The sequence below is a fragment of the Chrysochloris asiatica genome, unplaced genomic scaffold, assembly GCF_000296735.1.
Source record: "Chrysochloris asiatica unplaced genomic scaffold, ChrAsi1.0 scaffold00007, whole genome shotgun sequence".
Classification (NCBI taxonomy): domain Eukaryota; kingdom Metazoa; phylum Chordata; class Mammalia; order Afrosoricida; family Chrysochloridae; genus Chrysochloris; species Chrysochloris asiatica.
Window position 1 is genome coordinate 16,042,017 of NW_006408525.1, and position 16,194 is coordinate 16,058,210.

Here is a 16,194-nt window from a genome sequence, read left to right on the forward strand (position 1 = left end):
CGTCTCTCCTATTTTGGACACATTGTCCGGAGAGAACAGTCGCTGGAGAAGGATGTCATGCTGGGTAAGGTGAAGGGTCAGAGAAAAAGAGGAAGACCCCCAACAAGATGGATCAGCCAGGTGGCATCATTGATGGCGTCAAGTGTGGCAGCGGTAGTGAGGTTGGCCCAGGATTGGACACTGTTTCATTCTGCTGTGCATGGGGTCACTATGAGTCGATTCCAACTCGATGGCACCTGACAACAACAACAACAACAATATGATTGGTTTAATTATCTGTGCATCTGACTTTTATTTAAGCTATCATGTTTGCTTCCTCTCCTTTGGTTTAAAGTACATTGGAACAGTATTGCATACTATGTGTTAGCAAGGAACAGAGCACCTCTCATAAAAAAAAAAAAAAAATACCTTCAATATAAAAATAAAAGTAAAACTCAGGAGGAGAACAAATGTATGTGTGCATTTTTGTCTTAAAAAAGTAGTTACTGACCTTGATCTTACTAGGTCTAGTTCAAAGACATGAACTGAAACTTTTCTATAGGACAAGGTTCAATAAAACTCAGTTCTATTTTGGTTTCTTTACCTGGTAAGTAAAGATAAGTTTTAACAAGTAAAATTAAACTGAAAAGAATAAATCCTTTGTCCTGAGCTTTCTTTTGAAGTTTCAACAGTGGTATAATTAAAGTAGGATTTTTGTAGGCAGCATATGGGAGAAAGAGGAACAAATCAGCTGATATGAAAGGGAGTACCTTAAGAAAAAAAAAAAAATATTAAGATTAAAGTTATTTGAGAAGCACAAACCTTACTGCATATAGAGAGGTTGACTTCTTTGCGCTTTTGAAATTACCTTTCAAAGGCCAGGGGAAGAAATTAATAAAAGAAAAATGTAAGTTGAAGAATCAGAATGATTCCTTGATATTAGGATCTTTAAAAAAGTTAGAAACTGTGCAGCTACAACAATGAAATTCCTATTATTTGAGACATTGAGAATAGATTGCCAGAGAACCATAAGACGTAAGATATTCTATAGATTGAGGACAATTCTTTCTCCAAAGAGTCAGCTTCAGTTATATAAATAGGTACTTTTCATTACATCTTCCAGGGTAAGTTACAAATATTGCTACTAGGGTTCCTGTTCAATCTTGCATTGGTTTATTTCAAACAAAATATGTTTAAATGTGACTCTGCAAATTAGTAGATGGCTACAGACAAATTCCCTCAGTTATACACTTAGCTTAGTCTCATTAGGATACCGTCAGGAAAAACAAAAAACAAAAACACTCGTTGTGTCATGAAAGAAAACAATTTTTAAGTCAGGACTAATTTCAAATCTTTAGCAAAAGTCAAGTGAGCATGTTCCTAAGTTATTTTAGCTTTGCAAGAAGTTTTGAAGAATGCTGCCCCACATACAACAACAGTTTTAGATGGATCAAGTATTTTAAGGCAGATCTGGAAGACATAAAAGATGACCATCAACCTTGACAAATAAAGGAACTGTTACTGAAGTCCACAAACTTGTGTAAGAAGACCATAGCATTACCATTGATGTGATAGCTACTGAAGTTGACATTTCACAAGGTTTGACATTTTAAGTTTTGATTAAACATCTTGGCCTCAGCAAGTTTTTGGCCAAAAATATTGGACCAAGATTAGCTTGCTCAAAGAGCTAATTTTTCCATCAGTCTTTTAAGCAAGATCAAAACTAATGAAGTTGAATTTATGGAATGAATCATAACCAGGGGAAAGTCTTGGATTTACCAATGCAACCCAGAAAGCAAGGTACAATCAAAGCAGTGGCTTCCTGGAGAATTTGTGGGACCAGTTGAACTCCAGACTGAGGTGTCAGCTCACAAGGTTATGGTGACTGTTCATTGGAATTCCCAGAGGATAATCTTGATAGATTTTTTCCCCAAGGATATGGGATGATCATGGGAGTTTATTATAAAGTTTTTTAGAAAATTGAAACCTTCATTGGTGAGAAAAAGGTCAGGAGACTTTCACAGAGGCTTTTTGTTGTGTTTTTTTGTTTTGTTTTTGTTTTGTTTTTCATCATGATAATGTGTCTGTTCATTCTTTGATGGTAGCAAGGGTTGCCCTGTGAGAACTTTTCAGGAAACTTTATCCCTTCCAACCTATTTTGTTATTGCTGTTATGTGCTGTGGAGTCGGTTCCAACTCATAGTGACCCTATACAAGGTTTCTGAGGCTGTAAATCTTTATGGGAGCAGAAAACCTCATCTTTCTCCTGCAGAGCAGCTGGTAGTTTCGAACTGAAGACCGACCTTGCCGTTCACAGCCTGATTCATAACCACTACGCTATCAGAGCTCCTTTGGAAACCCTATACAAGGTCACTATGAGTTGAAACTGACTTAATGGCACTCAACAACAACAATATAGGGGTGGAGCTTTGGGTGACATTGTCATGTATGTTAGTCTCAGGTTGTTGTCTGCTGTTGTTGGTTCTTGGTACAAAGAACTCCCTTTAGTATTTTTATAACTTTGGTCTGATTATTGTAAATTCTTGTAATTTCTGTTTATCTGAAAATGACTTAATTTTGTCATTGTATTTGATGGACAATTTTGCTGAGTATAATATTCTTCACTGGCAATATTTTTCTTTCAGAATTTTATATATGTCATTTCATTGCCTTTTTACATGCATTATATCTTCTGGAAAACTCATATTTTAGGCCAATTCATTCTTTCTATGTAAATTTTCACTTTTCCTTTGCTGCTTTCAAGATTCTTGCCTTGTCTTTGTTTTTCAAAAGTTTAATTATGATATGTCTTGTTTTTCCTTTGGGACCTATCCTGTTTGGAGTTCATTCAGCTTCTTGAATGGCTATCTTCTTGTCTTTCATGATGTTAGGGAAGTCTTCATAAAACTTTTGGGCAGTATTCTCTTTGTTTTTCTTGTTCTGAAGTTCCAATCACAGGTAAGTTATTCCTCTTGATACTGTCTGACACAACTCTTACACTTTCTTCATCTTTTTTTTTGTTTGTTGTTGTTTTTTTTCTGATTGTCCCTTTAGCAAATGGACATTGATAATTTTTCTTCAATATTCATTTGCTAGAAGAACAATAAGAAATCAGCAATTCAGCCTTCCAGTGATTCAATTCTACTTTTCCTTATCTATCAGTATACTATCTATTTTTGAAGACTTGGTGTTAATTTTTTGTCTTTCTAATGACTATGAAGTCCTGGTGTAGTTATGTAGGATAAGCACTGGACTGGAATGTCTGTTTGAACTGCAAAGTCAGTAATTCAAACTTAGCAGTCACTCATCAGAAATCCTATACAAGGTCACTATGAGTCTGAAGTGAGTCAAAGTTTTGTTTGGTTTCCATTTTTTCATTTAAACTACCAGGATCCTGAATTCTTCTATAGTTTTGTCATGATTTCCTTGATTTCCATCTGCAGTTTTCTCATTCGTTCAGTCCATTGAAGGTGCCTACATATCATTCTTTAAAATTCTCTATCAAGCACTTTCTATACCATTTCTATTATTATATTTTCTGACTGTATTTTGGTCACTTGTTTGAAGCACTCTATCTTGTTGCTTCTCTGGTAGTGTAGTGGTTATGAAACGGGCTGTGAACCACAAGGTCAGCAGTTCGAAACTACCAGTTGCTCCACAGGAGAAAGATGAAGCTACCTGCTCTCGTAAAGATTTACAGCCGCGGAAACCCTGTTCATGGTCGCTATGGGCCGGAACCAACTCGATGTCACTTAACAACAACAACAATCTTGTTGCTTCATGTAAGTTGAAATTGTCAGTTTTCCCCAACACGTTATGGTATTGCATATGGCACAGTGGGTTAATGCACTGGACTGCAAGGTCCATTTGAACCACAAAAGTTGGCAGTTCAAGCTCACCAGCCACACTCCTTGGAAGCACTATACAGGGTCACTGTGGGTTGAAACTGACTTGACACCACTTAACAACAACAACTATACATACATTTAATTGATAAATGAATATTAGTGTGTTCGCAGGCACTCACCACCTGTCTCCTAGTGTATGTGGTAGAAACTGGAAGTGTGAAAAAGGTTTTATGTTCACTTTTTGTATAGCATAGTACAGCGCAGGTTCACACACCTCTAGAAGCATGGGTACTATGTCCAGCTCCCGTTCCCAGGCAGAGCAGAGGCTGAGCTCAGAGGGGAGGTACAGGCCACTGATTTGACAAGACAGAGCAATATATGACTCTGGTCATCACGAGAGCACAGGAATAAGGGAGAACTACATCATCCCCTTGCTACCGATCTCCAGCCATATCTTGGGCTTGCAGAACGTTGTTTCCATAGTTGATCGCAAAAGTTCAAAATGGCAGCACTATTGCAGTCTACCCTTTTTGCTTTTATCTTACTGTTCCTGTTCTCCTTCCTCTTTCAGTTGGCTCCCCATCCACCTCTCGGCCCTATCCTCTGAATTCCAAGGTTCCATGATCACCATATGTATCTGTTTCATTAGGTCTTCCATGTCTTTCTGGCAGAGGTTCTGCTCAGTGTGTTGGCCTACTCCCCCATTTGGCCCTGAATGTCTAATTCTTTCTGGTAGGATGAGTCTGTGTATTCCTTCCATGTTCTTGTGCTTTCTTATCATTCAACATTTTCCCCCAAAGAATCCTTCAAAATTATAAGTCAAAACTTGACATTTTTCTTCAGTTCTTTCAGCTTGAGAAATGCTGTGCATGTTCTTTCTTTTGGTTTTCTTAACTCCAGGTCTTTAAACATTCCATTATACTTGACTTTGTTTTCTCAAACTGCTTTTTGAAATTTTCAATTCAGTTCTTTTACTTACTCATGTCTTGCAGTCACTTTAGCTGCTCCAAATTCAAAAGCAAATTTGAGTCTCTTCTGACATCCATCTTGGTCTTTTGATCATCTGCCATTAGTGACTAATGCATCAAGTCTGTTCTTGAGATGGTCTCTAAATCCAGGTGGGATATACTCAGGATCATACTTTGGCTCTCATGGACTTGTTTTAATTTTCTTTAGCTTCAGCTTGAGCTTGCATATGAGCAATAGATGATCTGTCCCACAGTCAACACTTGGCCTTGTTTTGGCTGATGATATTGAGCTTCTCCAACACGTCTTCACACAAATATAGTCAATCTGATGCTTGTGTATTCCATCTAGTGAAGTCCACATGCATAGTCTCTGTTTATGTTATTGTAAAAGGTCTTTGTAATTAACAAGTCATTGGTCTTCTAAATTTTATCATGTATCTCCAGCATTGTTTCTATTAATAAGACCATATTTTCCAAGAGCTGATCCTTCCTCTTTGTTTTGCATCCCAATCATCAGTAATTATTAATGCATCTAAATTTGCATGTTTGATCAATTTAGACTGAAAAAGTTGGTATAACTACAGTCTAAATATTCTTCAATATCATCATCATTGGCTCTAGTGGTTGGTGTATAACTTCGAATAATAGTGGTATTAACTTGTTTTCCTTGTAAGCACATGGGTATTATCCTATCACAGATAGCATTGTACTTCAAGACAGATCTTGATATGTTCTTTTTTTTTTTTTTTTAAAGTTTTTATTATGAACTGAGTGATAGTTTATGTGGGAGGACATCAGCTTACACCATCATTTCATTGCAATGATTACAATCTCCTCTGTAAATCATCATTTGCTTCCATTCGTCTGTTATTTGTTTTTTTGGGGGCGGTTTTGAGGGATATAGGGGAGGATGTACACAAAAACACTCAGGAATATATAATAATTTAAACAATCAAAGGGCACATTCTGCAAGCCTGCCTCCTGGCCACCAGCACCCAGTCCCTCTCTTTCCATGAATTTAGAGTCCTCAGCTACTCCCTTTCTCCATGTCCTCATCTCTGCCTCCATCTCTGGTATTGCTGCTTCTCTGGATACGGTCCTACATTCTGCTTGTGCTCTTCTTCTTTGGTGGTCCTAGGGTCTTCTGCTTCTGGGATGTATAAGATTAACTACTCCTCCGTTTTTGTTACAAAACCTCTACTTTTAGAGTTGTGACAGTCACAATTAGTCAGGATAACAATCACTCACTATTGAATAACCAGAATCCTATCCCCACCTCCTTTTACCAGACGCATCTAGTCAAGATGAAAACTATTCAGTGGGGACTCTACCCACTCCCTCACACTCTTAAACTAAACTCCCTCTTGAGTACTCTTAAGCCAGTCACTTTGCTCTTCTTTGATCTGTTCTTTTGAATGTGATACTATTCTTCTTCATGTTGTCATTCCCAGCACAGTAAACCATACAACTGTCCAGTTCAAAACAGCTGGTACCAGTCAATTTCAACTTACTGATGCCTAGTATATTGATTGATATGTGTTCCATTTCATTTTTGATGACTCCCGATTTTCCTAGATTCACACTTTGTGTATTCCACATTCTAATTGATAGTGGATATTTGAAGCTGTTGACTTTCATTTTGAATTGGGCCCCATCATCAAATAAAGGACCTGACATCTTTGTTCCAGCCATGTCATTAAGATCAACTCTAATTCTAGGAGGCATTTCTTTCCCTAGTTGTATTTTGAGTGCCTTCTAACCTGAGGGACTTATCTTTTGGCACTATATTAGACAATTGTTTGCTGCTATTCATCAGGGTTTCAATGGCTAATGCTTCTGAAGAGGTTGACATGCCCTTCTTTCTAGTCTATTTTAATCTGGAAGTTCCACTGAGACCTCCTGGCATTTAAAATACCATTGGTATAACTTCCAGCATCACAGTAGCATACAATTCACCACATTATGATAAACTGGCAGACAAGATTGGAAATTCATTGTACACATTATTAATATCGATTTCTAAAGGCTATAGTTTAGCGTAGTGGTTACGAATAGGGCTGCAAGCCGCAAGGACAGCAGTTCAAAACTACCAGCTGTTCCGCAGGAGAAAGATGAGACTTTCTGCTCCCGTAAAGATTTACAGCTAGGAAACCCTGTACAAGGTCCCTATGAGTCAGAACCGACTCCACGGCACATAACAACAACAACAACAACAACAACAACAACAACAACAACAACAACAGGGAGTCCTGGTGTGGCACTGTAGAATAAGCATTGTATTTCTAATCATATATTTGGGCAGTTCACACCCATCAGCCACTCCTCAGAAACCCTATACACGTTTGCTAGCATTAGAATTGACTCCACAACACCTAATAATAACAAGTCTAGGGTAAGGCAAACTAGATATGGGCATTAAATATGCTCCAACAGTGTTGGTGGGTTGTTGTTGTTGTTGTTAGGTGCCATCGAGTTGGTACTGACCCATAGTGACCTTATGCACAGCAGAACGAAACACTGCCCGATCCTGGGCCAGCATCACTACTATTGCCATGCTTGAGTCCATCGATGCTGCCACTTGACCAATCCATTTCGTTTGGGGGTCTTCCTCTTTTTCTCTGACCCTCCACCTTACCAAACATCATATCCTACTTCAGTGACTGTTCCCTCCTGACAATATAGCTGAAATATGAGAGATGAAGTTTGGCCATCTTGTCCTCAAAGGAGCACTCTGGTTGTACTTCTTCCAAAATGGATCTATTGGTTCTTTTGGCAGCCCATGGCACTTTCAATATTCTCCTCCAACACCATAACTCAAAAGTATCAATTCTTCTATGGTCTTCTTTATTCACTGTCCAGCTTTTGCATGCATATGAGGTTATTGAAAATACCATGGCTTGGGTCAGGTGCACCTTAGTGCTCAAGCTGACATATTTGCTCTTCAACACTTTAAAAAGGTCTTGTGCAGCAGATTTGCCTAATGCAATATGTCGTTTGATTTCTTGACTGCTGCTTCCATGAGTGTTGATAGTTGATCCAAGAAGAATGAAGTCCTTGACAACTTCAATCTCTTCTCCATTGATAAGAATGCTGTTTATTGGTCCAGTGGTGAGGATTTTTGTTTTCTTGACATTGAGATGTAATCCACAACAAAGGCTGTGCTCTTTGATCTTCATCAGTAAATGTTTTAAGTTCTTTTCACTTTCAGCAAGCAAGTTTGTATCATCTGCATATTGCAAGTTGTTAATGAGTCTTCCTCCAATCCTGATGCCACGTTTTTCTTCATAGAACCCAGCTTCTCGGATTATTCACTCAGCATACAGGTTGAATAAGTATGGTGAAAGAATATAACCTTGTCACACACCTATCTTAATTTTAAATCATTCAATATTCTCATGTTCTATTTGAACAACTGCCTCTTCTTGGTCCCAGTACAGATTCCTCATGAGCACTGAATGTCTAATCATTCGAAATTTTTTTTATCCCAATCAAAAGAAATATTAAATTAGGAAGTAGGAGGCTAAATTTTTACCCACATCCCTGAATTCCTTTTAAGATAGCACTTAGGCATGACTTGAGATAGGATTTATATAATGATAATTGTAGAATCTTTTAGTATTTGATGCATACCATTGGAGCTACTCTTATAAGTTAAGACTTACTGAAAATATCCTTAGAACTGTTGCTTTGGGTTTATTAAATGATAGTTATTATGTTAAAATATATATTTACTATAATCTGGTGACTGTGTTTTATGCAACAGATGGAAAAAACCCAATCACTGGTGCTTTGGGAAGAAAATTTACTGATGACACATACGTCATTCTAAAGAGAGTTCTGAAGTCATACCATGTGAATATAATGTTTAGGAAATAGACATTTCCCTCATGTAGACAGCATAATATTTACTGTAATTTTATTGGAATAGGAAACATTGAAGAAGTTTTTTTGTTTTTTGTTTTTTTTTTGGTTTGAAGGAATAAATGAATAAATTCCTAACATTTTTGGTGACCTGGAAAAGCTTTGACTCAGGATGGTTCTGATTTGAATAGGTTTCCATTGCTTGTATTTCGAAGAGAAGCTGAACCCCTGATCACCTCATGCCACTGAGTTTAGTGACTGTTCAAAGACAGATGTTTTACAGTTTTTCTCATCGCCATCTTCTGTGGTAGGTCTACTCTTGGCATAATGTGTAGGCTTCAGTGAGATGGTTTTGTAACTATTTAGATTTCTCACAATAATAAAAGCCTTTGCAAATCAGGATTCAGAATTCCACCGTTGAAATTTGAAAACCCTTCTTTCCCAGTCTGTATCTTCCTGAAAACCTATCTTATTTGACATGTAAACATTTTTCAGTAGCCCCAGAGACACTCATTGACAAATTTATTAAACTTGTCTTATCCAGAATGCTAATGTTTTTGTAAATCTTCGCCATCTGTTGTGCCATCTAATTGCAAATGTGGAGAGAACATAATTCATGATTTTATCATAATAAATGTAGTTAAGTGATTTAAATGCACTTCAATATTCTTTATTCAAGGTAACATGGGCTTTCCAGCATGTTCTGCCCTCCTAGGAACTGTCGTGAAGCTGTCCTTTTCCAGTAATCTGTGTCACAAAGAGGCTTTCATGAAAAATACACTCTCTTTCCTAGGTCTCTTAGACGACTTCCAAGAGTAACAGGCAGTAAATGAGATGCCAAGAGGTTAAAACTGAACTGCTTCCTGAAAAACATGAATAATTGAAATCCTTCACATACATATTTATCTCTCTCTCCCTGTGCTTGTCAGTCACTCATCAATGGCCACTACTTTAAATATATCTGCCTACTACGCATATGCACGGTTTGACCTTCACCTCAGCAACTTTATGTCAACCTGTAAGAGAATTTTTTACTCTGCCAGTTTCTTAACAAAAATGTAAACTTCTTTATTATCTTTATAAGAAAATCATTTTTAGTCTAGTTGCTGAAATATTTCCCAGTGCTATTATTAAGCAACAGATTTATATTTGTTGCATTTCTTAAGTTTCTTCTGTACTTGCTTTGATATTTGTCCTATTTAGCAGGTGGGGTATAAGTTATCAAGAAAAAGATTGTTTGCATGAAGTGAAATCCTCATCGAGAAATAAGTGGACAGATGGTCTAATCCTTTAAGTGAAAATCCAGCCATAGCAGTGTAGCACAACTAAGCCCTTTTGGAATCCACCACATAATTCCTGAGCCAGATTCTACCATTCTGCTTGGCTTTAGAAAGAAGTCTGCTTGTGGAGACTGCAAAAGTAGGTCATCTGAAGTCATAATGGATTCTCCATCATGGGGCATCTATCTCATCTGGAGTAATAGTATAATCTGTTATCATGCTTATTCAACTCTCTGGTTACTATTAACACTCTTTATGCAATTATTAAGGAGCTCTGGTAGCATAGTGGTTATGAATCAGGCTGCAAACCTTAAGGTCAGCAGTTCAAAACTACCAGCTGCTCTGTGGGAGAAAGATGAGGCATTCTGCTCCAGTAAAGATTTACAGCCTCGTAACCATGTACAGGGTCGCTATGAGTCAGAACCAACTCCACGGCACGTAACCACCACCACATGCAATTATTAAGGAGCTCTGGTAGCATAGTGGTAACAAATCGGGTTGCTAACCTCAAAGTTGGCAGTTTGAAACTACCAGCCATTCCATGGGAGAAAGATGAGGTTTTCTGCTCCCTTAAAGATTTATAGCCTTGGAAACCCTGTGCAGGGTCACTATGAGTCGGAACAGACTCCACAACTTCTCAATTCTTAACAACAACAATTATTACAACAATGCAATTATTACAAAAGTAATGATATTTTATCAGACTGTTATTCTGTCTAATTTCCCAGAATATGAAAAATGAGAAAATATGGTTGTGCTTTACCTTTCTGAATTCTCTGGGGCTCATGTAAGAAGTCCATCACTCACTCATTTGTCAATGTGTTATACTGTGGTAACTTGCATGTTGCTCTGATACTGGAAGCTATGCAGCTAGTATTTTAAATAAAAGGAGGGTCACCCATGGTGGACAGGTTTCAGAGGAGTTTTTCAGATGAAGAAAGACTAGAAAGAAGAGGTGGATCCTTTCTGAAAGGTAGTCACTGAAAACCTCATGAATGAAAGTGAAACATTGTCAGGTGTAGTACCAGAAGATGCACCTCAGGCTGGAAGACACTCAAAAAATGACAGAGGAAGAGCTGCCTCCTCAAAGGAGAGTTGACAATAGAATGTGAAGGGAGCAAGGCTTTTAGGATCTCTATTTGCTGATGGGACACAACTCAAAATGAGAAGAAATAGCTACAAACATCCATTGGTAATCAGAACATGGAATGTATGAAGTATTAATCTAGAAAAATTAGAAATTATAAGACATGAAATGATGTGCATAAAGATTGATATTCTAGGTATTAGTGAGGTAAAATAAACAGATATTGGCCATTATGAATCTGACAATTGAGTGATTTACTGTGCCAGGAACAGCAAACTAAAGAGGAATGACTTTTTGTTCATCATCAAAAAGAACATTTCAAGATCTATTTGGAAGTACCATGTTGTCTGTGATAGGATAATACTCACATGCCTACAAGGAAGATCTGGAAACATGGTGGCTCTGTACAGTAAGCAAGCACTGGACTGTGAACTATAAGATCTTCAGCTCAAGCCTACCAGTTGCTTTGAAGGAGAACAGTAAGACTTTCTGCTCCCACAAAGATGTACAGCCTCAGAAACCCTATATAAAGTCACTATGAGCCAGAACTGATTTGACAGCACTTACCAACAACAACATGGGCAAAATAGAGCACAGTGGCTCCATAAGACAAGCACTAGACTGCAAACCACAAGGTTGGTGATTCAAGACCACCTTGGGAGAAAGATGAGACTTTTTGCTTCTGCAAAAATATTTTAAAGCCTCAGAAACCCTATACAGAGTCACTCTGCATTGGAACAGACTCCACAGCTCTTAACAACAATGGGCAAATACTGAATGATGCAAAAAGCATCAAAAGAAGATGGAAGGAATATAGAGAGTCACTGTGCAAAAAGAAATAGCCAATGTTCAACCGTTTCAAGCGGTAGCACATGATCAAGAATTAATGCTACTGAAGGAAGAAGTTCAAGTTGTACTGAAGGCACTGGTCAAAAACAAGGTTCCAAGAACTGAGGGGAATACAAATGAAAATGTTTCAACAAACTGATGCAGCCTGTTAGGTGTTGCAGACCGTGTAAGCCTGGTCAGAGGTTCAAGGCCCTATAAACCCGAGTGTAACAGATCTAGCCACTTGGCAGTTAATAGCAAATTGTTTTTCATCTTAGTGTTCAGTTATATTTATTTAATTCCAAACATGAGCCTTTAATATCCACAGATAAATGTGTTGTTGTTGTTGTTAAGTGCCGTTGAGTCGGGTCCGACCCATAGCGACCCTGTACAGGGTTTCCGAGGGTGTAAATCTTTACGGGAGTAGAAAGCCTCATCTTTCTCCCGCGGAGCAGCTGGTAGTTTCGAACCGCTGACCTTAAGGTTCGCAGCCCGATTCATAACCACTACGCTACCAGATAAATGTAGTGTTTCCCTAAAGCCCAGACTGTGAAGGTTGCAAGGTCAAGCTTTCTTCCAAAGGATTAACTAAAAATATCTTAGCTACTTCGCAGTTCTTTGTTCTACAGACAAAAAAGCCATCTTCCCTAAATCTGTCCCAAGTGTTAGCTATTCAGCCAAGTTCCTGAAAGCCTGGCTCAGGAAGCTGAAACAGCGGGACTCCGCCCAAGCCTTTTGTCCTTCCCTTTCACCTTGCCCCAACTGAGCTCATGGGCTATAGATATGTTAATTGAGCCTGAGAAACCAAGTTGTGGGCTTGGGATTCGAACCAGTGAAGTACGATGTAAAGTTACCTGAATGTCTGGAAAAGTACTGATGTTAGCTGTACCTTGTCTTCGTCCCTCCCAGCTTGGTGTGAAGCTCCTCCCCTAAATAAAACAGAGGCCCAGGTGGGCCCAGGTGTGCATTACAGGTTGGAGGGTATGCAGTAAAGATTGCAGGGCCATGAGTTGCTGCCTGCAGAGGCCACGATGCCTGTAGTCCCAAGTCTGCCCACCAGTGATGCATCCACCCTGGTTTCGGGGTGCCTCTTTGTCTCCCTCTGTTTGTCTGTCTGTGTATTCTTTTGCTATCTCTATCGCCGCTGGATCTCCCCTCCTCATGAACCAAACACTCGTGAACAACACAAATATATGGTGCTCACTTTTCTAAGCCAAGACAATTGGAACACAACTACCTGGCTAACCAATTGGAATGGCTAACCATATTTGTGCCCATTTCAAAGAGAGGTAATACAATAGAATGTAGAAATAATAGAGCAATGCCATTACTATCACATGGAAGTAAAATTTTGCTGAAGTTAATTAAAATATTGTTGCAACAGCTCATTGATGGAGAACTGCCAGAAATTCAAACTGGATTCAGAAAAGGACCTGGAACTAACAATATCATTGCTGATTTCAGATGGATCTTGGCTGTAAGTAGAGAATACCAGGAAGATGTTTACTGTGTTTTGTTGACTATACTGATAAGAGCAAAGACTATGTCAGAAAGAGACTAGTGGGAAAAATGATAGGAAGGGGATGATTTAAAATGTTGAAGAATTTCTTGTCCACCTGGACTCTAGTTTGGGAAGACATTGCAAGGACATCCATTTGGTACACTGTTATTTTTGAAGAGACACCCCTTGAAAGTACAGTAAGAGAGACTTTGAAGTACGTTCATTTTGCCACACATTGTTTAGACCCTCAGCAGGGATTAAACCCACCAAATGGTATTCAATTTTCCTTCAACTTTGTAAACATTCCATTGATAACATTTTAGGTCAGTTGATTCATTTAGATATTTTCAGAGAGATTTCTTTGTAGACGTGTCCTCAAGTTGGTTCCAACTCATAGCAACCCTGTATAGGGTTTCTGAGGAACATCTGGTTTCCAGGATTCCACAGAGCTGCATCAGGATAAAGGTCATGTGAAAAAGAAAAAGAGAACCTATAAATATATACAAACTATGCTCTGGTAGTGGAGTGGTTACCATTTTAGCTGCTAACCTCAAGATCAACAGTTTGAAACTACCAGCTGCTCTTCAGGAGAAAGATGAGGCTTTCTGCTCCTGTAAAGAATTACACCCTAAGAAACCCTGAGCAGGGTAGCTATAGGTTGGAACTGACTCCATAGCCTATTACCACCATACCTGTATTAGAGAGATGTGTGTTATACAAAATCTTAAAACAGTCAGCTCGGAACTCAAACACATGTGTAGCATAAGACAGTTTTGAGTATACTTACATAATTACATTTCCAATTCTTCTCCTAAGTTATTTTATTTCATTTATAGGTTTATGCTAATAATGCTTGGACTCCTGGTGTGGCACTGTGGGTCACTATGAATAGGAACTGAGCAATAATATAAATATATTTTGGATTGTCATTCAGTGAATGAATCTTTGTGTTATATGGACTCAAAACCAAAATCCACACGGACTAGGTTTTCTAAAATTTGAAACTGCTACACCCAGTAAGGGGTCCTGGTATGGCACTTTGGGTTAATGCGCTGGACTGCAAGGCCAGTTTGAACTGCAAGGTTTTCTGTTCAAGCTCACAGTAGCAACTCGGAAACCCTATACAGGGTCACATGACTCGGAACCGACTGGACAGCACATTAAACACAGTAAAAAAGAATACGTGCTAGAATACTAGTTAGATGTTAAGCTACTAAACTGCAAGATCAGCGGTTTGAATCTATCAGTCCCTCTGAGGAAGAAAGATGAGGCTCTCTGCTCCGGTAAAGATTTACAGCCTCGGAAACACCATACAGGGTCGCTATGAGTTAGAACCGGCTCGATGGCAAACAACCACCACCACCACACACAGTAAGGAACATATTTTACAGTGTGTTAATTTACATATATGGATGGACTCCTGCTGTGGCACTGTAGGATAGGCATTGGACTGCTAGCCATGAGGTCAGCAAACCCACCAGTTGCTCCTTGGACTCCCCCTATATAGATAGGGTTGCTATGAATCAGAAGCAACTACAAAGTATATATAGATACTTGCAGACAACCTTGCAGTTCAAACTGGCCTTGCAGTCCAGTGCATTAACCCAAAGTGTCATACCAGGACCCCTTACTGGGTGTAGCAGTTTCAAATTTTAGAAAACCCAGTCCGTGTGGATTTTGGTTTTGAGTCCATATAACACAAAGATTCATTCACTGAATGACAATCCAAAATGTGTGTTCTACTAAAATAATAAGAAGAAGCAGAAGGGGCATTATAATGATGCTGAATCTTTCTTTAAGGTTTAAAGGTCTATTCTACTAAGTGATTTCTCTCAGTCATTGTTCTGTCTGAAATATAGATTGTAAAATCATCATGACTATTAACTACAAAACAAGGACAGTGTTTAGTAAAGATTGGTTTCATTAGTGAAAGTACAATCCTCACATCCTGATGCATAGTGGAAGAGTTTGCTCAGCTTGCCCACAAATACAGACCAGTCTTTGTGCCAAGCAGCCATCTCTTAAACTAAGTTCACCTAAAGAATCAGGTGGTAGTCTTAAAGCAATCAGGGATGTTCCAGGTCTGACATGAAAGAACTGGCAGCCAGTAAGATGAGGCTACTGTTTGAGTTAAATTGTGCATCCCCAAATATGCTGAAATCCTAACCCACACCTATGAATGGGACCTTATCTGTAAATAAAGTACTTAAAGATAAAATTAATTAAGATGAGGTCTTTAGGGTGTTCCCTAATCTCTTTATAACTGATGTTCTGATAAGAATAGACTTAAAGACACAGAGGGCTACACACAGAAAAGATGCCATGTGGGCAAAAAGGCAGCAATTGGAGTAATGCTGCCACAAGCCAAGGAATGCCAGAACTATTGGAACCTGAAACAGACAGTGAAGGATCTCTCCCTAGAGCTTTCAGACAGGAGACGCAGGGTTTGGCCCACACTCTGAATTCACACATCTAGCCTGCAGAACTGTGAAAGACTAAATATCTCTTGGTAGTAATTTCTCACATTGAGATGGACATGAGGTTGCAGTCATCTACTCTAGACCTTCTCAAGTCAGAGAAACAGCCCTTGGCACTGATTTACCTTATCAGCAATTTGCCAGGGAAAAGAAAGAGAAGTTGGCCCAGGCTTGAGTTAAGACGAAATAAAGAAACCTATCAACACTCGGATAGTCTAATAAATCAATGTGAAGGGAGCTGGGATTCCCTCCAGGAATGATCACTTCCTTTGTGATCTCATTTTTCCAGACTCACTGAAGGAAAAAGGTTCTGACAAAAATTGTACCTCCCGAGAAACCCAGATACTTAACTCTTGTCATCAACAC